Raw genomic sequence first — 21,734 nt, 5'->3', positions numbered from 1 at the left:
AGGAGGAGGAGGAGGAGGGGGAGGAGGAGGAGGGTGCGTGGGGGAGGCAGCAGGATGACTTCATGCGTGTGTTTGGTTTGGTTGTGATGGAATAGAGGGTTGGTTTGAATTTGTCAGGCGCTGGCTGGGATTCCCAGTGCCCTGCCTCTGAAGCGTGTTGCTGTTACATTTTTAATGGGAGTAAAATTAGTTTTCCTACATAGGACCTTTCATAGATTTATTTCCTTGGGTGTTCCTGAATGGCCCACGGTGACGGAAAGCAGTGCTGTGCATTTGACCCTACTGAGAGGCCATTATGCTCTGAAGGAGAAATTACTCACTGCCTCCTTGTTATGAGTTGAAACACATCTGAAGTCTGGCTGTGCAGATGTAAATCTTGGACATTTTGGGAGACCATAAAATATATCAGGAAAGAACATTGAGGCTAGAAGGCATCTTCCTGCCCACTTAGCCCAATCATGCCTTTTTTCTAAAGGAGAAAATGAAAGGGCAGGACATGGAGGTGGCATGTCCTGAGCTCATACACTGAGTTTTCCACAAAACAAGGGTGGACATCTCCATTTCTCAATGAAGACTTACTGATGACATTGACCTTGAAGAGCCCTGAACACTCCTGTGGTTGATCGCAAAGCCTCTATAGTCAGAATGGGGTTTGGCTCTCTCCCTTTCGTTGTTTGTCATGCCAAAGGATCATCTACAAAGACTTTTGTGGCTAACTCTCATTTCAGTGGATAGCATCCCTTCTCAGGGCCCACTCTGCCTCTCTTCCAGGGTCATCCCCTTCACTCTCTCCTTAATGATTGCAAATTCTTCCTTTTTCTTTGGATTTTCTCCATGGACTGACCTGCACTGGTTGGGTCACTTAAAAGACAAAAGCAAAGATTGAGGCAATGCTTACATGCTGATGCTCTCTTGGGATTTCCATCCCAAGGATTGAGGGAAGGAAAGTTAGGTGAAGGGGAGGCAATCACAAGGACTTGAGCCACTGACCTAACTGCCACTTTATGAGAATGTCCAGCCAAGGGCTAGCTCAGTCCTTGTGTGTCAGGCCAGGTATCCAGGGTGAGGAGAGGAGGAAGGCAGCAACTTACCTGTAGAGTCTTTCCCTGCTTGGTGCATCACATTGGCTACAATGTTCTCCAAAGAAATGAACTCTCACATTTCCAGTTTGTTTCTCCAGACCACTACAGAGGAAGATTATCAGTGGACTGTTGGTGTTCAGCTGAGGGCTGGAGCCTACTCATGCCCTCACCACAGTGGGGGTGATAGAGGCCATGCAGCATCTGGCCCTTCCCTCTAGAGGAGACAGTCAGGTGTCAGGAGACCAGGTGACAGAAAGATGCAGGAAATACCAGCTCAGATCATTGTCTTAAGAAGATCTAGATGCACCAACTATAATCAGAAGGCTCTGCATATCACACTGAAAAAGGTCAGAGGCTCCAACTTCAAGAGAACCTTGAGAAATCACTATTCTATCTGAATCTTTTGTGTGAAAAATATATCAACTGAGTATAAACCCTTCTGTTCAGCTATCCCTCTTTCCTTCTCTCATTTGCCAACTTTCCTTTCTCTTTCCCTTCTATTCCTCTCTCTTTAGATAAAACCTCTTGCTTTAGTTGTGGACGATGGCCACAATTAAGAAAACACTTGGAGGGAAAGTTCAAGGATATGCTAGAGGGTCCTGAAATTGAAGTTTGTTTATTGGGACAGTATCAGACTCCAGTGAAGAAGTGATATTAAAATTTGCCTAAAACAACTTTCCCCCATCCCCTGTGCAACAGTTTCTCTCTTCCCCCTGTAATCTGAGTTCTAATGGGCAAATCTCAGGGATTAAAATGCTGTCCTAATGCTATTTAAGTCTAAGGGGAAGAACGGTGCAAAACAGAAAATTGCAGTCTATTTTTAAAAGTGCAAGGATGGGGAGGATATCAAGTGCTTACATTAGAGGGGGCCTCTGAATTACCTGGGAAGGAAGTCAGGAAAGACTCTTCAGAAAAAAACTGCATCTAAAGTAAGGAATGAAGGACAAGAATGGAATAACCTAGAAGAGCTGGGTATGCTGATGTCTGCAGGGACTGTGGTGTCTCTGAGAATTCAACATCAGTGGATGAATTAAATACTGAAAGCACAGAGAGGTGTGGCAGCACTATCCACAATGATCAGCAATAGCTCTAGCCTCCTAGTATTTACTTACCCTGGTATAGTTTTCCCTTTCATTAAATGGAGTGAACCTGTATAATCACTAAGAAATGAGAGCATGTGACTTCCAGGGCTATGTCAGAAAAAGACCTTAGGATTTGCACCCTGCTCTATTTGGATCACTCATGATGGAGGACCCCAACTACCATGACATGAGGATGCTCAAGTAGTCCTAGGGGAAGTGTCAAGAGAGAACTGAGGCCTCCTGCCAACAGTGAGCCTTCACCTTCCAGTGGCCCAAGCCAGCATCATTGATGACAGATCCTCCGGCCCCAGTCATGCCTCTGGATGCCTGCAGCTTCAGGTGACATCCTGAGTGCATCTTCCTGGGGAACCAGAACCAGAACTTCCCAGCTGAGCGGCTCCTGAATCCCTAATTCTCCCAAACAGGTGATGGACATCTCTAGTTCTAAGGAACTACATTTTGGGGTCATTTGTTATATAATACTGCAAAACGAAAGGGGGCATTACTAAGGCTAGACACATAGGCAAGGATCACATAAGAATGTGTAGGTCCCATTAAGGTGTTGGAGCTTTATTCTAGAAATAAAGGGCTTTAAGCGGGGGAAGGATGCCATCAGCCTTATGTTCCAGGGACTCCTTGAGACCAACTGTGTTCTTAAATCTCTCCCTCTGATGTGGTGCTGAATGCAATGCTCAGCATCAGGCATGACAAATGCACATTTCAACTGGAGAATGACGGATTGTAGACAGTAGAGGATCTCTCAGTAGCAGCAAGAAAGGAGGAGCTCTGGTTCCCAGTCTAGGTAAAATTGATGGAACGCAGCTCCAACACGCTCCCTTCTCCACCACACCATATTTATGGATGAGTGAAGTGACATGCCTGCTGTCAGGCATGCTCCTTGCAGTCTTTTTACAACATGGATGTGGAAAGAAGAGAAAGAACATCTGCCTAACAGATCCTTCAGAACATGAGTTTTTCCAAATATATTTATATTCTTGATGTGGGAGTTGGAGTAATGATTTGACCCTAACATGTCAAAATATGTGAAATAGAAAACTATAGAATCATCTGGTCTTAGAGTAATAAAGATCCTGTAGAAGTAATTTAATACCATTTTCAACTCAATGCTGGATTATCTACTGAGAAGCTAATACTAGTACCTATAGTTTGTTAATATTAATAAATAGACACTCCATTTAAACTCTTCCTAAACTGATCTATCTTTGAAGCACATCTTTCAGGTGGGATTTTATTATCATTTTTAAAAAATAAATAAATAGCCAAACCAAGGTTGAGAGAGTCTAGGTCAGTCCTTCTCCAGCTTTCCCCCCCCGCCCCTCCCTGGGTAATGGGGATTGAACTCAGGGGCACTCAACCACTGAGACACATCCCAGTCCAGTTTTGTATTTTATTTATAGACAGGGTCTAACTGAGTTGCTTAGCACCTCGCTTTGGCTGAGACTGGCTTTGTACTCTCAATCCTCCTGCCTCAGCCTCCCGAGCTGCTGAGATTACAGGTGTGTGCCACTGCACCTGTCTGCTTCTCCAAATCTTGAACACATAAGAGTATCCTCCTCAGACTTTGTTAAATTTTAAACTTTGACTCTCTGGTTCTTGGGTAGGGCCTATATTTCTGTATTTCTAAGAAGCTCCCTGTTCTCTGTTGATGCTAGAATAGCTTTGATAAATAACCCAGAGGTTCAAAGCCAGAATGGGGCAGATTTACAGCCTCTTCTCTGTCACACTGACAACCCTACTCCCACACCCCTGGAGTACTGTTCAGACAGTCTTTTCTTCGTGCTTACACCAACATAAGTCCTCTATGTTACAAGGTGGCCCTCTTCACCATTTTGAATACGTGTACAGTGAAGGGTTATTTCTTACAAGCCAAATTCTGTTCCCATGAAGCTTCAGTGGGTCCCTTGTTGATCCATGATTAGCCACTCACAAGTTTTATCATCTGACTACTGTTCCTTTGCAGGGCTGCATTTTTCAGGGAGCCAAGGAGAAGAGCAGTGGAGGATCTGGACTGATGACATGAATGAATGATTGGGTAAATGTTGAGGGACAGAGGCACAGTGTTCTAGAATGAGTCTAGACATTTACTAACCTGAGCCAGAACTATAGCAATGGTTATGTAGGAAAATCAGCTTTTCCCCTCCAACGCTATTGCTAGTTACCAACTGGGATATGATTTAAGCATGTTGGTAAATAAAACATACCATGAGTCTTGTCAACTAGATCCCTCTGTAAAAGTTTTATTCATTAACAGAGTCTATTTCTGCTCCCTTTCATGTCGACTAAGGCATAACAAGTTGCTCATGAGAGAATGAGTTAGGACTCCAATGAACTGAGTTCATGAGCTGTGAGGGTGAGAACAGCTGTTCTATAACCTTGTGGTAGCTCTCAAATGCTAAACTAAATTATTTAGTTTTGCAAGGAGCAGAATAGCACATAGAAAAAATGTCAGGCTTGAAATCAGAAATCTGGTTTCTGATAATATTTCTGCATTCACCCCTTTTTTTGTCTTCAACCCCATGTGCAAACCTGGGGGTGCAGCTCATCAGTTTCCTAGTTTTCTTTCAGATCAGAAGTTTTAGATGCTAATTTTATAGAGTACAAGCAAAACCCTGGGTTTTGAAGGCATCAAGCATTTCACAACCCAAAGCCAAATTGCCAATTACCAGGAAAAAAAAATCAGAGGTGTTAGAAAAAGGACCAATGATGTTAACCAAAGATTCTAATCTGTTACTCGCTCTTCCAGGGCAGCATGTGCTCTCTCAAAAGTCAGAGGAGATAAAGGATTCACAGCTGAATGGTGGCAACCCTCACAGCCTTGCCACTCAGTTCAGAATGTTCTGAATTAATAGACACTTGGAGGCCTCTCTCTCGGTTCCATATTCCCAACTCACAAACAGGAATTATGAGGCCTTCGACATCCTGCTGACATTACATTGTTTCTTGATGTTCTTCGGGTAAATTTCTTTAAGTGTTTCTATCCTCGACTGAGATGGTATCTCATCATTTTTTCCATCTATAATCCTTAGTGACTTGTAGAAGATGGCCTGAAAAGGCTGCCATCTACCATAGGGAGACCAAGTTTCCATCTGGATGATAAACCACAAGAATTTTGGAAGCTGTGGGCCAACTTTTATGGAGGTTTCTTGTTAATATTACTCATGATATATTTTCCTCTTATTACTCCAAAGCCATATCCCTTTCAATGACTGGAAAGAGTGTGCATTGTCTGAGTCTAGAGTCTACAGGCAGAGGCTAGGGGCCATGAGGCTTTGGGGCGTGGATTCAGCATTAGGAAAGCACTTTGATTTTAGAATTATGGGGTCAAAAATATAGAGCCAATCAATTTAATATTAGAGTTCAGGGAGTGAAGGGCAAACTGGAAGGAGGAGTCTGTGTTTATCCAACAGCAGTGTTGGCCAGGCAGAGGCCAGGTCTTTTACCTATCTCTTCCCATCGAGTCCTCTGAGAAGCCATAATTGACTGTGTTTTCCAAGTGAGGAAATTAAATGGGACTGCAAGTGTACAGATAACTAACCCAACCACAGAGAAATAAGTACCAGAGCACCAGCAGCTGCCACAGGTCTTCTGAGATCTGCCATTGAAACCCTTTCAACATCACTGTCTCTGCCTCTTGTTGGCTAAGTGATGATGATGTCCCTTAACCTGGTGGAACAACCACTTCTTCTCATATAAAAAAGGGGCAGGGAGTAAACAAAGTCTTTGGCCACAAATAAGCACATTAAAAATGTGACTATGAAAATTATCAACATTATCGTTACTGCTGCATGCTGCTTCCTTTGAATAAGTGAAGTGTTAGAGTAGTGCTAGGAGAATTCCATTGCTGCCTGAGTCGTATGCTGACAGATGCTTTGAATCTGTGGTCCTTAGAGGGACACTGTAGGCCTCCTTCACGGGCTTCTTGAACTATGGTCAGCATGAGTGTGGGCAGTATTCATGCATACCCTTCCCCCACTGCTCCTTTTGACTTCCCTTCAGATACACTCTCTTCTAGCTTCTAACTCTGGGCTCTTAGGTGTTTTATAAAGCTTATTTGCCTTCTCTTACCTCCAGATGCCTGCCTATCATGAAAGATGTAAACTATGGAGGCAGAAAAGAGTGGTCAAGGGTTGGACATAGTGCTCAGATTCATGTGGATAAGAACAGCTCCCCACTTGGAATATGAGGGAACAAGTGGAGGATACAGAGTTACCCAAACTTACCACCCTGAATTGCCAACGTTGAGGAGAACTACAATTCCTCAAAGTTAAGTGAGATAGGGTAGGAAGGCCCTTAGATATCATTTAGTAACCTTGGTCCATTTTACAGATAAGGAAACTGAGGCCTGGAGAAAGGGACTTCTGTTAACCAGAGAATGGAGGCAAAAGTTTACCCACTCTAGATCTCTTTCTGATACACTCCGATACCTCAGTTCTTATCTTCTGCTTGGAGATACATCACAGTGACCTCAGGAATTTCAAACCAACACTTCTGTCTCTGTCCCCTTTATGCCCAAGTTTCTGATTTGGTAATCCCCCAAAGATATTCACTTATCCTACTCTCTTTATCAGAACTTTCCAACATTATCCAAAAACAGGTTACCCTAATTTTCCAAGCCTGGATTTTGACTCAGTGAGATTCTCCAATAAGAATGCCACCGAACTAAGTCAACCAAAAATAAATATAAAACCAGCGCCTCTGTGTGTGCATGGTGAGATAGTGTGTGTATGAGCCACAAAAACATTTTGCCTGTCAGCAACCAGCTTGCTTTTTAACGTTGGTCAAATATGTGCATATTTCTGACCTCAGACTTTAGGTTCTTCATCATGAGAAAGTTTGGTTAGATGAGCCCTAAATCTTCCTCTCACCCTAGAGATCCAGGGTGCTTCTGAGTTGGTTGCTGTATTTTGATCACCTTTTCTAATCTCCCACCAAATGTGCAACCAACTTGCCCACCAAATGGAAGCCTAACCCAGCAGCAGGAGATGCGCATTTTCAGAAGTCCAAACTTTTACAGAATTATGAATTTTTTTTTAAAAACAGTTCTGAAATCACAGATCCAACTGCCTCAGAGCAATAAAAAATAAATACATAAAAAATAAGGCAAGTTGAGAATCTTTGTATTTTCATTGCTGGGTTCCTCATCTCACCACATTTCTGGAGATCAAAAGCTCTTTTTTTTTTTTTTTTTAACCAAGGGAAAAATCAGGTTTTAGAAAACGCCCGTTTTCCCCACCCTCCCTCAGAACAGCAGCTTCGGCTTCTTGGATCTTGGCAATCGCCTTCCCCCTTTGTCCCTGAGGTGGTCCCTGGGAGGACCCAGGCCATTGTCTGTGGCTCCAACCTTTGTTGGGTTCTTGAGAAAGGGCTGCTAAGGCAGGCATGAGGCCAGCTTTTAAGTTTTCCCGCCTCAAAAACTCTATTGAGGCATTTTGTGTGGTTACTTGTGGGGGTCAGGCTTCCAATCTGACCCCTCTCATCCCCGGGTAATTAGGGCACTCAGAGCCGCACCTCCTCCCTGGCTAATTGGCTCCCTCATGAACCTTTCAGAGGAAGTCTGCGACTCACTTGCCCTCCACAGAAAACTTCAGGCCCCTAGACATTCATCTCCATCTATGCCATGGGCTGGAGACTTAGGAAGTGATTAGAACTGGGATCAAACAAGTCCCTGATTGCCCCATTAGGAGGAGAGCCCATTAACTCTTTGAGAGCTGTTTGCCACCATGGTGGGAAATTGACTGCAACTGAAGACAATTCCTCAGGCTTGGTGATGCCATGTATTTATAACTTATTCCCCCAAATTATGTGAGCTCCTAGCCCCTACCTGCAAACCAACTAGCAGGCATAAAAACACTAACATAGCCTCACATTAACACCTTAAAAAAGACAGAGATGCAGACAACCCTCTCCTCAGATATTTTCTCTTTGGTTCTAACACTTAGTGATTCTAATATACACGAATATCACTTTAGTAATGCTGACAAAATAAAGAGTGGAAGGACAGGAAGATGCCAGGAAAATTATTTAAAGAGGAAAATTGTTTATTTATTTTTTTTAAATAAATCATGCTACAGTAGTGGCATGACTTAAAATCCAGGGAGGCAGGGCTGGGTTTGTGGTAGATTGCTCACCTCCCATGTAGAAGGCATCGGGTTCAATCCTCAGCACCACATAAAAATAAAATAAAGGTATTGTGTCCATCTACAATTTTAAAAAAAATATTTTAAAAAAATACAGGTAGGCAGCGGGGATTCTTTTCCAGGGCTATCATTATGGCCCTAGGAAGTCCTATGGAGCTTTGTGTGTTTTAGTTCAAGGAAGCAAGTGTGAGTGAGCACTTCTGAAAAAAACCTGACATAATACCTCCCTAGACCCAATGCCCTTAGACTGTCCTCCAGGCAGGCCATTCCACTGGGAAATGGTCAACTGACATTTCCTGCTGCAAAGAGTAAGAGGGAGTCTTCACCACCCCTAGTGCAGACAAATTAGGTTCAGTTTTGTAGGTCATCTCTTGTTTTTCATTCATGATTTACCTCTTACTTTCCTGGCCAATGCCCAGGTCACCCAAAGACTGTAAACTTCTTTCACTGACAGGTTGTGACTTTTAGGAGTTCTTAAGTGGTGGCTTGTGTTTGCATGGAAGATTAAATGTTAAAAATACAAACGCCAGACTGTTCATTCTGGAAGGAGGAATGAGGGGTGAAAGAATAGTACTCTATACAACTTTGACTATATCCCATTATGATAAGGATAAATAAATAAATAAATAACATACATTTTATATTTAAAACTATGGAAAATATTAAAAAGAAAATCATGTTTATATACTTTTATAAAAACAATAAACATATTGATTCTTATTTATCTAAGTTTTATCACTCAGAAAGGAATTTTGTGTCCCCAAAATTAATCAGAATGAGATTTTATTTATGTTAAAAACTCATATTTGGGCTGGAGTTGTGGCTCCATGGTAGAGCACTTGCCTGGCATGTGTGAGGCCCTGGGTTCGATCCTCAGCATCACATATAAATAAATACATACATACATACATAAATACATAAATAAATGAAAGAAAAGATGACTTGACAACTAAAAAAAATTTTAAAAACTCAAATTTGAGAGTTCATATAGGCCAATCTGCAGATTTTCATATTTGAATATCTGCTCTACCACTTTCTAGGTAAATAATTTGGTGAGAATTATCCATTCAGTTTCATCCCAGACCTCAGATCTCCATCCACTAAGTGGAGAAAATATAGTAAATAAGTTAGTATCAAGGCAATGCATGTGCCTCATTCAGCACAGCACTGGGCCCCTGGGGATGGCTCTGGAGATGGAGCTTGTGGTGATGCTATCATTAAAGCTGGGAGAGCTACAGTCCAGGGGCTTCAAGTCAATATCACCCAAGAAAAGCTCTACACTCCAGGCCTCTGACCACCAGCTTCTTGCCATCTTGAGACTCTGGTGGTCTCATTGTTCATCCTCACAGCCCTCTCAGGGATTAAACAGAGCATTGTTGCTTTATTACCTTCAATTTATACCAGAAGAAGAAAAATATACTCCAATATTAGGTTAAATAGTCCAGATCTCTCCACAATCTAACCAGTGTCATTTGGGGAAGAAGCGATGGTTTTAGGATTTTAAGGATGGGGATCTGCCTTGGTCTTTTTCTTCTAAATCAGAAGCTCCTTGAGGACACATATATTATTCACCTATTTATTGTGCCTTTGAATGGGCAATAATAATAGCATAAATGTAGAAAAAAATTAACTATAATAAAGCAATGAATATAGTGCAGAAAATGTTCCACTGCTAATTTTAAAGGTTCACAGTGAGACAAACTTTTTCATTTTCATGTGCATGGCAATATGTGCTGAGCCTGAGAATTAGTGGAGACTCAATAAATTCTTGTTGAGTGAATTCTCGCTACTATTTCACATTAAAAAAATAATAATAAACACATGAAAGCTTCAGGGAACCACCTCTTCAATTGCTAACTGCCATGCATAACATTATGTCCTGAGATAACTTTCCATCCTTTAGATAAAAAGGAAAAAAAAAAAAAGGAAGGAGATGGGGAGGGGAGAGGAAAAGAGGAGAGGAGGAGAAAGAGGAAGGAAGAGAAAGGTGAGAAAGAAATAAGACTTGTGCCCCTAAACCCTGTCTCATGGATCTGAACAGTGTCTGCATGGAGCTGCAATGTAAATGAGCTGTGTCCTGAAGAAGAGCAAGACAACTGTCAGAACTCTCCAGGTTGACAATAGAGGGGTTTGTGACAAACCCAGTGGAGCATGCTACAGAGACTTGTGCTGTCAGGCTTCACTGAGAATCCATGCAGATGGGACAGAGGCGCCCCCAGCTTCCTGATTCTGTGCCTTCGCTCTCTCTCTCTCTCTCTCTCTCTCTCTCTCTCTCCACACACACACACACACACACACACACACACACACTTCTTACCTCCGTCCACGTGCACTTCAGAGGTGGTGCCTGCTGGAAGCTTACTTTCCCAGTCATGTCGTGGTTCAGAGAAGATATGAGCGCCAGACCTTCAAGGCTCTGGATCTCGTCACCCACTCTGTAAGGACTGAGGGTACTCGGGTCTTAGAAAGCCCTGAGCTGTGTTCGAAAGGGTTCTGGCCCTGTCCAGAGACCAGCTTTCCAGTCCCTTGGGTTCTGCCATCAATTACTTGTCAACCTGGACCTTTTCTGTCCTCTTACAGCACCAGTTTTACGTTTGTGAAAGGAAGAATACAGATTTTATTTTAAATGACTGTGTGGAGGTACATAAATAATAATGATGTAAATAAGAAAATGCTCATGAGCTGGTTTCCTTTCATTCCAGATACTATCGAGTGGGAAGTCCACAGATTGGGAAGTAGGGGAATGTGGATTTCTCTCTTCCTCTCCATAAGACCCCTGAAGTCCTTGAAAACCATTTTTCCTTCTCTTGGATTCAGTTATCCCAAGTGTAAATTAAGGGAGAAGAGGTGGGTATGGCATGGATCCAAGTCATTACGGTACATTGGGACAGAGCTTACAAAGTGTCTCAGGCTGAGTTTAAATCCCAGGCTTCTTCCATCTAGATATGAGCCTTCTGGTATTTTTTTTTTTCTTTTGGTTGTTGTTGGTTTGTTTTCTGGTTACTCAATCTAACCCCTCAGATACTCTAGCTATGAACTGGGAATAATATGACTTTGTTTCATCCAGGATTTTTATGAGTATTGCCTGAGTGAACACATGGGAGGGATTAGCATGATGACCAGGGCCTGATAAAATGCTAATTAGATATTATTAGTGTCCCCGACATGAAGTTACTTGGAAATAACACATGTAGGATGATTGCTGAGAAACTCTCCCCCAAAATAATCTGCCAATGGATTTTGTGTAGATTGGGACCCCAAAGCCATGAGTCTAGTCATAAACTGGGGAAGGGCCTTCCAGGAGGAGGGCTCAGTACATTCAAAAATGAAAATAAGACAGCAAGTTATGCTTGGGAAGCACAAAGCCCTAGAGTTGAAGACCTGGGGAAGGGCGTATGGAGTGACATCAGGGCTCGGCAAGAAAAGAGACTGGGAAAAACGCATTGAAGAATCATGGAGGGTTCTATACGGCAAATTATCATGGTCGATCTGAATTCTGAAGGTAGGGTGGACCAGAGGAGGGTCGTGACCTGATTTGTGTTGTGGAGTGAAAAACAGTGATGATGTACATATTTTTACTGAGCAGGGCCTGGGGGGATGAGCTGATTGTATGTAGATTTATATGTCGAGGCTTGTTTCATTTAGATTGTGCCTTGATTTGGGAATGATTTTGAAGGTCCAACCTAAAGTAATGAAGTGTCCTGGGGGCTTTCCCGAAACCATGTTTTGGCATAAATGGAATTCTGGGGGAAGGAAGAGAAATGGAACCCTGGGAGGCCTGCAGGCAGGCTTCTGCATGCATCTCTGAAGAGACGCAGACAGCGGACTGGGGCAGTGGCCATGGACATGCAGAGGGCCACATCCCGCCCTAGTGTGAGGTGGCCAGGGCAGGCTTTCTCCAGCCCTCCCATTAACCTGGGCCTCATCATTGGGTGCAGAAACTTAACTGTTCAAACATTTGCCCACTCCAGGGGTGTTCTGTGAACCCTAGGTCTAGCACAACAGAAAGAACAAGGAACTCTGTTCCTGCTGACCCTGGGGATCACCGCTTGCAGACGGAGAACAGACATGCCAGGTGGGAGTTTCTCAAACACTCTTCCTTCTCCACCCCTTGATTTCAGGAATGCATAGAGAACCACTGTGGTTTGGACCTGAGACGTGGAGCTCAGAAGCCAAATGAAGTCAGGCTGTCCGTCTGTTCTAAATTTAACTCCTTAACCACGTTTGGACACAGTACCTTGTCTGAGGTTGTTTTCTACCCAAAATGTATAATGTCAGGGCGTGCCAGGGAGGGATGCGGGCGATGACGGCAAAGGGCCCAGGAGAAGAAAATACGAGCAGCTCCTCCAGCCAATCTGATTAGCACATAACTCCACCCCAAAACCTCACTTGGTCAACTACGACTGACTACAGACAAGCAACCGTCTTTAAACAGAGTTTGACAAAATCACCATTTCAGAATCTCTATGCCTAAGCATGATTCAATACTGCTTTTCTTAATTTGCTTTAGGAGCATAAAATTTGGAAAATATTAATAACTGCTATTTCAGGCATTCCCCACATACAACGTACTGGACCAAGTATTTTCTATTTGTTATCTCATTGGATCCTTATGGAAAACCTATGAATTAACTTCCTATTATTAACTAGCCTATTATTAACTTCCTTCTAAAGATGGGGGAGAAATTAGAGTGTTTCACTAAGTTTTCCAAGCCCACAGCTAGCAGGTAAAAGAGTATAGGCTCAAACCCAATAATATTTCAAACAGGACAGTATAATATAGACTCCTGAATGCTGGGAGTTCCCTCCAATAACTGCTTGAGCCAGTCTCCTACATTTGCAGAGGCAAAATATTATATACTTATAATAAATATACTTCTAAAGAGCCTGGAAGAAGGCTCTTCCAGGCAAAATATTATATACTTATAATAAATATACTTCTAAAGAGCCTGGAAGAAGGTCCAGACTCTTACCTTCCAGAGAAAAGTAAGTGATATGCTAGAGGTCACATAGAAAGAGGGCAGAAAAGTACACATTGGAACCAAAGCATTTGTCTCCAAAACAAGTAAGGATAAACAGCCATATTTCTGTCTGATACTTTTATAATCTTTTTATTTTGCACCATTTTTAGTAGTCTTAGTAAGAAGTTCCAAAGATTGATTAGAGTTTCCATATATCATTTACCCAGACTCCCCCAGTATGAACATCTCAGGTAGTCGTCATGCTGTGATCACAACCATGGAGTCAGCATTGCTAAGCACCATTAACTGAACTCAGGACCTTCCTGGAATATCACCTGTTTTTCCATTCATGTTTTTTTTTTTCTTTTCTCTGCTCCAGGGTCCTATTCAGGATTCTATATTATGTCCGGATATCTTTGTCTCTGTACTTTTCTATAGTCTATAACATTCTTTTGTCTTTAATGACCTTGACAATTTTGAAGAACATTGGGCATTGTCTAGCACTTTCACATAATTAGACTAAGGCTGTGCAGTTTGGGCAAGACAATTACAGAAAGAAATGGTATTATATCCTTGCTGGTGCATCACATCACTGTGTTAATAGTGTTTATAAGTTTTATTACTGATGAGGTTCCCTTTGATCCTTTGGTGTGGTTCTTGCTGAATTTCTCCACTACAACGTTGCCATCTCATCCCCACCTTTCCTGTAGTTAGCAACTATCTTGGGGGAATAACTTGAAACTGTACACAACCTATTTGTCCTCAAACTTTTCCTTGCCAATTTTAATATCCAATTGCAAATCTCATTTACAACTATCATTTCTGTGCCCTTTCTCACAGCTGATTTTTCATTTTGTTCTTTTTTGTCTACTTGCATTAATGTGAATTCTATTGTAAGAAAGGACTGTCGTTCGCTTCTATGTATGAATGTTTCTATCTAATCAATTGTCCTTGGGCCCTGTGGATTTGTGAGTATTTATTTAATTCCGTGGATTGTAATCCAGTGCTGCCCTTATTTGCTCTGTGCACAAGTTGATCCACTTTGTTCATCAGGAGCTCCTCCAGGTTTGCTGCCATATATCCCACATTATAATACTCCTCAAAACTCTTTCCATTAATTCCAGTAGATACCTGAAGTAGAAAGATGGAGATAATTTGTCACCTTTTTTTTTAAATCTTTTTTTACCCTCCAAATTCCATCCTTTGTTTCCAAAATCCGATAGTTGCAGCTCCAAAATGTTTCTTGAGTCTGATCTCTTCCCAGTTGGGGACGTGTCCTTTCTCATCTGAACCAGATGTCATGTTGGTGGTGTTCTTTCCATTGTTCTCCATTTTCCACACTGCGGATGAAGTGGTGTTCTGAAAGTGAGGAGATACGACAACCCCGGACTTCAAAGGCTCCTGCTTGCTGTCAAGAGTAGCTGTTCCTTAGCCTGACTTGTAAGACCACCCATGGCCGGCCTCTACCCTTCTTCAGTCTCTATTCCTCTTCCATCTGATTTGTGTTGAATGTTTCACCTTTTCCACAATGTGGTGTACTCTTTCGTCTTTTCATGCCTTTATTCTTGCTAATGATTTTTCTTAGACTGCCCTTAATTTCCAACAGTCAATATTAAGTAAATTTGCTGACTGAGTTATTTTACTTTCCCGATTACTTTTGGAGAATAATAAAGGGATTGCAAATTAGTTGCAGTTTATATAACCGATGAGGGAGTTCCTCATCTTCTCCATACTCATTTACTCAAAGGATCCTCCATTATTTTCATAACTTCTAAGCATGAAATTTATGTTTTCTGAAGGAGAGAGAAGGAGGTTTTGCCAATTATCCTAACATTTTCTATTAGAGCACCAATCTTGTGGCAGAACCAGCAGAACTGTGGACTGTGATAAAGGGTCAAGAAAGCTATCTTCTATGAGATTATTGTCTCTTCTGGGCCACATCACCACCATTGTGCCACCACCAATAGACACTGAACCCCCACACAAACAAGATTACCTCTGCCAATGTCGCTTGCACCACCATTATGATGGCTATTACCAATGCCACCAAATCCAACATCAGTAGAGCTTCACTACTGTCACCTCACATTGACAACACCATCAGCACCCATATCCACCACCCCATTACCTCACATAGTTTAAATCATTTTTCTTTCTTAATATACCTATTTTGTATATGAAGAAAATGAGATATAGAATAAGCAATTGGCCCAAGATTAGTCAGTTGGTAAGTGCCGGGACAAATAGAAATATAGTGTAGAACTGCTGAATGAATTTAGGTTATCAGCTAGTGGAACTCTCATTACATAAATGAAATGACAGAGAATGCAAGAGAGGTAGGGAATGGCCAAGTTCTGTTTGGACTCTCAACCTAGGACCATGTCACCTGTGTCATTTCCCCCTCCATGTTTTTTTGTATTAACTTTAGACTCCTTTTGTTGAACAGTATTTTTTTGTGTGCCTCCCGTATGCGTGTATCTGACAGAACGACAGATGGGAAGAAAATGAACACAGAGTCCTACAGAGAGACTGAAAATACACTGAGTGACTTTTCTTCTTCCTCAAACCCCCAAACTAAACTTGACAAGAAATGAATTTATTTTTATTCACTTGAATTCACCCCATTAACCATGCGCGAATTTAATATGCTGTCTTGGAACGAACACGGAGGTTTCTGCAGTTTTCGCTTTAGTTCTCCAGACCGCAGCTCCGTGGCCAAAAGGGAAGAAGAGTTCTGAGTCCATTACCAAGAAAAAAGGGTAAGGGCTTCTGTGAGACTCACACAGATGGAGCAGACAGCTGCAGGGCAGCAGCACCAGAGGGCAGGCCTGGATCAGAGTCCCCTTTAATCTCTGCGGTGGAACGAGGTTTGGGCTTGAGTGACACGGATCAGTTTCATAGTTGAGGGATGAAATGGTTTATGGCTTCTGAATAGCTCTCTTCCTCAGGTGAGGCGCAGCCAGGACTCTGGGAGGAAACTAACCTGCCAAACACTGAGAGGAGTTGAGAGCTGGGGCTTCCGGAATCGGATAGGGAGTGTGGGTTGGCAGCCCGGGCCCTGGCGTGGTCCCTGAAGCATTCTGTGGGGCAAGTTATGACATTCTGACGGCAGCCTACCTGTCTTCCTGCTGTAAATTCTGGGCTGTCTCGCCCTGCATTCAGCCTCTCACACCTGAGCTTTCCTCTGGACTCTGAGGCCCCCCTGTTGTAGCTAAGGTCCAGGCTTCAAGGTCTACCCTTTTTCTTTCTGTGGACACCTGGTCTGATGGGCAGTGAGAGAGCACATTTTCTAGATCACCATTAAAGAGGCTCAAAGGGAGAAGGTAGAAAGAAAAACAGAGACAGAACTAGGATTTGGTTTCAGAACTTACCAGAATGAAGGAAACAAGAATCTGCACAGGGCCTCCTAGGGGTTGTAAGTTGTATCGAGAGTTGCAGTTATTAAGAGCCTCATCGTTTGTGCTTCCAACCCTCGAACTCGTGTTTCTCCATCAGACTTCAGAATCTTCTCTTGGAAATTTGACTGATTCCTTGTCTTGCCATCAACCATAAAAACTTCCTCAGTCTTTTGGTCTTGATCAAATTTTGTACGACATTGAATCTGTCATTCGGATAGTCAGAAAGTACTCTGTGAAACTCCTGTGCCTCCACAGGGGGAGGGAGGGAGGAAGGAAGAAATGAGGCGCATGTCTTGCTGTCCATGCTAAGGATAGAGAAAAAGGGGAAGAAATGTAGGAATGGACAATGTTGAAAAAATCAGTTTCCCAAGCACTGTGAAAGGTATACACACAAAAAAAATTTTACTTAGGGACCTAACCTGGTTGGAGAATTCAAGATGGGTTTTTCTGACATTTGTGTGAAGTTACATTTAATCTGGGAGATGAGTAATGAGGAGATTTCAGCCACCTGGGAAGAAGAAACAACAACAACATATAGGCTTTTTTTTTAGATAGAGGGGAAAATAACCCATAAGGTCCAACATCGTCAATGGAAGACAACATTGGAGGACTTGGGGGACGATGAGAGTTGAGACAGGACAGACAGGGAAGGATAGACTGCACAGGGCTTTATGGGATAGATAAAGGAGGCTAGCCTCTAATCAAGTGATTCAATTGTGTTTTGGGATCGAGTGCTGTTAGAAACTTCTTGTAAATGCAAAGATGAATGTGCTGCATGAAGCAAGAGTAACTCCAAGCATCTACATATAGAATCACTGCACTTCACCCATGCCTTGCAGCTTGTGCTAGAGGTTTAACGGGGGATAGTCCTTGAAACTCTAGCCAGAGCAATTAGACAGACTAAAGAAATTCAAGGGACACAAATAGGAAAAGAAGAACTCAAACTATCATTATTTGCTGATAACATGATTCTTTACTTAGAGGATCCAAAAAACTCCACCATAAAACTTCACCATAAAACTTCTAGAATTAAGTAATGAATTCATCAATGTAGTACGATATGAAATCAAAACCCATAAATCAAATGCATTTCTATCTATCAGTGATGAATCCTCTGAAAGAAAAATTAGGAAAACTACCCCATTCACATTAGCTTAAAAAAAAGTACTTGGGAATCAACTTTAAAAAGTGGGTAAAAGACCTCTACAATGAAAACTAAATAAGATTAAAGAAAGAAATTGAAGAAGCCCCCTTAGAAGATGGAAAGATCTCCCATGCTCTTGGATAGGCAAAATTAATATTGTCAAAATGGCCATACTACCAAAGTGCTATATAGATTCAATGTGATTCCAATTAAATCCTATCGTCATTCCTTATATGAATAGAAAAAGCAGTCATGAAATTCATTTGGAAAAATAAGAGACCCAGAATAGCCAAAGCTATCCTTACATAATGCTCCATTGAACAGGAAAAGAAGCTGAAGATTTTTAGTTTGAGGTCCATCCCATTTATTAATTCTTGCTTTTATTTCTTGTGCTTTAGGAGTCTTGTTAAGGAACTCAGGGACTAATCCAACGTGATGAAGATTAGGGCTTACTTTTTCCTCTATTAGTCACAGAGTCCCTGGTCTAATTCCTAGGTCCTTGATTCACTTTGAGTTGAGTTTTGTGCAGGGTGAGAGATGGGGGTTTATTTTCATTTTGCTGCATATGGATTTCCAGTTCTCCCCGCACCATTTGTTGAAGAGGCTATCTTTTCTCCAATATATGTTTTTGGTGCATCTGTCTAGTATGAGATAACTGTATTTATGTGGGTTTGTCTCTGTGTCTTCTGTTCTGTATCATTGGTCCACCTGTCTATTTTGGTGCCAATACCATGCTGTTTTTGTTACTATAGCTTTTTAGTATAGTTTAAGGTCTGGTATTGTGATGTCTCCTGCTTCACTCTTCTTCCTAAGGATTGCTTTGTGTGAACCTCTGTTTAGCCTTCCGTAAAATAAGGACAGGAAGTCCTTATGCATATATTCTCTTCTTGGAGAAGAAGACCTTATGCATGTGTTCTCTTCCTAAGGTGGTCATAGGAAAACCAGCAAGTGACAGTAAAGTAGACTCTCGGTCCATTGTGAACCCCTGTCATCATGAATTGCAGTGCGCAGTCCTGGGGGAGATGGAGGCAAATGGAGGGAAAGGAAGGGGACTTCATAAAAGTCTCTTAGGCTGGCTCAAATGTAGGCTGATGGATGAGACCAGGGTATACAAGATAGAGTTCTTGTTTTTATATGTAGGCAAAGAATCACCTGGAACCCCAATAGTGATGGGTATTGAATTCAAACACTATCTCTTCCAACCCTAAAGATCTCTTCCAATCAAAGTCGTTTGTCTTGATTTGGTCCATAATCTCTGGCTCTCCCTGTGTCCAATCTTTCATTAAATGGTCACCAACACTTTTTTCCCCTTTCCATCTATTTATTGTTTTCATCAGCCAAGTCTTAATCGCCTCTCCCTGGGTCTCTCCATGTCCTGTTGATTCTTATCCCAATCTATTGCTATACTTAGCCAGATAAAGCTTTTATGTCTCATTAGCCTTAATGAAAGTGCTATGCTTCCCAGTCCATTAATAGAAGGGATGGTAAGTGCCCAAGTGAGAAATTCTCATGCTTTGGTCTGCCAATCTCGTATACCCTGGTCTCCTCCATTGGCCTGCAAAGCTGCCTTTGTTTGCTGGTGTTGCTCTTTTGACAAAACAGTTCCTTTTGCCTAGAATCCTCCCAATGTCTGCTTGTTTGCACCCTCAGCTGAAATGTCTGTTCTTCATGAAGACCCCCAAATCATCTCCGACCTCACCTCCAAACATCACTCTTCAACTTTCCAGCTAGACATGTCCTTCTACGTCTTTGGACGCCATTTCTCTTTGCTTTCTCAGTCAAAGCATTGCATATTCATTGGTTTTAAAAAATAATTTGTGAAATTATTTGTCTAGTATGTTATTTCTCTGGCTTTGATCACCTTGTGGGGAGGTGCTTCTTCCAATGCTTCTCATGAATGTCCTTGGGCCTAGCATTGTGCTTGCATACAAAAGAGCTGGACAAACCCCCCCTGGGATGAGTCAGCTCTTTTGAGCACTTTCTGCAGATGGATGCAAAGGGGAACTCCAACAGGGGAGCTGAAGGTAGCTTTGATGGAAACAAGCATCATCCCTGAATAATGGTAATCCATAACGTAATTTAGCCAGAGAACAAACAAAGCCAGAAAGGGTTTTCTCCCTTCGTATTTATCTTTGGAGGCCCCATGTGCTTTACAGAGTCTTGGTCTGGCTCAAAATTGTTTTGTTTTTCTTCTTTTCCCTGGCCTGCCCCCACCTCGCTTTCTTTTTACAATGTTCTTAAAAAGTTGAGAATGGTTTATCTTAGCATTTGTAAGTTTATTTGTGGATGCAATTATGAAGCTCATCATGTCAGTTTTATGAGAAGTCTTAGTCCATTGTCCTTAGAAAACGAAAATGATTAACAGTGATTTGTCAGTGTTTTGTTTTGTTACCCAATTGTTTAAATTATAATAACTCCCCATCCGGGTTTTTTAAGTACAGCTGTGTTTATGGATTAAGATCTACTGACTCAAATATTTACAGTGTTCCAAAAATTACGAGAACATACAGTGTCAGGAATTTTCCATAGGCTGCTCCTTTGGGCTGAAGTGGGTTTCTGTTCAACTTGAAGAGAGAGCTTTGGGACAATTTCAAAGGGCATCGGCAGGTCTCTGTGATGGTGTCCCCTGATAGACACCAACATAAAAGCTCTGAAGAAGGAGAACATTAGTGAAAACAGCCACATCCACACGCAACCCATGGATGTTTTAAAGCTGACCTAGAGGACCAGAAGTCCTAAGACTGGGAAGGACAGACCCTCCTGGTTTATAAAATCTAGACTGGCGCTGTCACTAATGCTCTCTGTATTGATTTTAAAATGCCTTTGCCTTGGCATGTTTGATCAACTGGTTTAGCATGATAACAGCTTCACCATGTTCTTGTTCTATGACCTGAACAAGATGCTTTGCCCTTTTGGAACTTTGTCCTTATCTATAGAAGGAGGGTCACTGGAGGGACATGAAAACAAAGCGTAATGTTCTGCATGTGCAGATATTCAGGGAAAATAAAGCAGAGAGTTGCACGTGTTTTAACTGTTCAGTGACGCTCATTGCCCTCTTTCTCCTTTGAGCCAGAGTCTGCCTTTGGAAACACTGGTTTGTGCTTATGAGTGGTATTTTTTTTTTCCTCCGGAGGAAGCTTATAAAGTTGTAGGAAGAGTAGCGCCTTGGGAATATGAAAATCCGGGTTCCAGCTTGTCTCTGCAGAAGCCTCGTCATGGCTTTAGTTAATCCACGTCTCTCTTGATCCTGTCATGTATCTGTCTACCTGGGCTCAGCCAATGGCTTCCTCATGGCAGGGACTCCGCTTCATTTGACCTCATATAATGTGGCACCGTGCCAAGTTCATGGCAAAATTTCAAGTGCATTTTTTTTAAGAGTTGGAACAAGGAGAGAAAAAAAAAGTAGGAGAGGGGAAAATGGAGGGACAAAAGAGGAGGAAGGAAAGGGGAAAGGAAGAAATCTACAAATCTAGACCAAGCAAACTTACCATATCGAGTTCAGAGGATATGTGGGGGATTGAGAGAACACCCCTCTGTGAGCACACACCTGCACAGACGGCACACTGAACAGCAAAATCACAAGAATAACTCTCCAGAGGCTGCATCTTCACCATACTTCAAAGTTTACACAGTGCTATTTCTAATTCTATTCTGTAAATTTCTTTAACTTGGCTGAACAAGGATAATTTGCCCCACACAATGGTTCATCAGACTGATTCTTAGATCATTGCAATTACTTACCCAAGGTCACACAGGTGAAGTATGTATTAAAACTATGGTCTACATTTTTTAACTTGAAATGCAGAGTTCTCATTAATAGAAGTTAATGCAAGTTTAGAGGAGTCCTATTAGGATTCCGAATATATATATATATATATATATATATATATATATATATATATATCACCC

The sequence above is a fragment of the Marmota marmota genome, unplaced genomic scaffold, assembly GCF_001458135.2.
Source record: "Marmota marmota marmota unplaced genomic scaffold, marMar, whole genome shotgun sequence".
NCBI lineage: Eukaryota > Metazoa > Chordata > Mammalia > Rodentia > Sciuridae > Marmota > Marmota marmota.
This window is presented reverse-complemented; position numbering follows the sequence as displayed.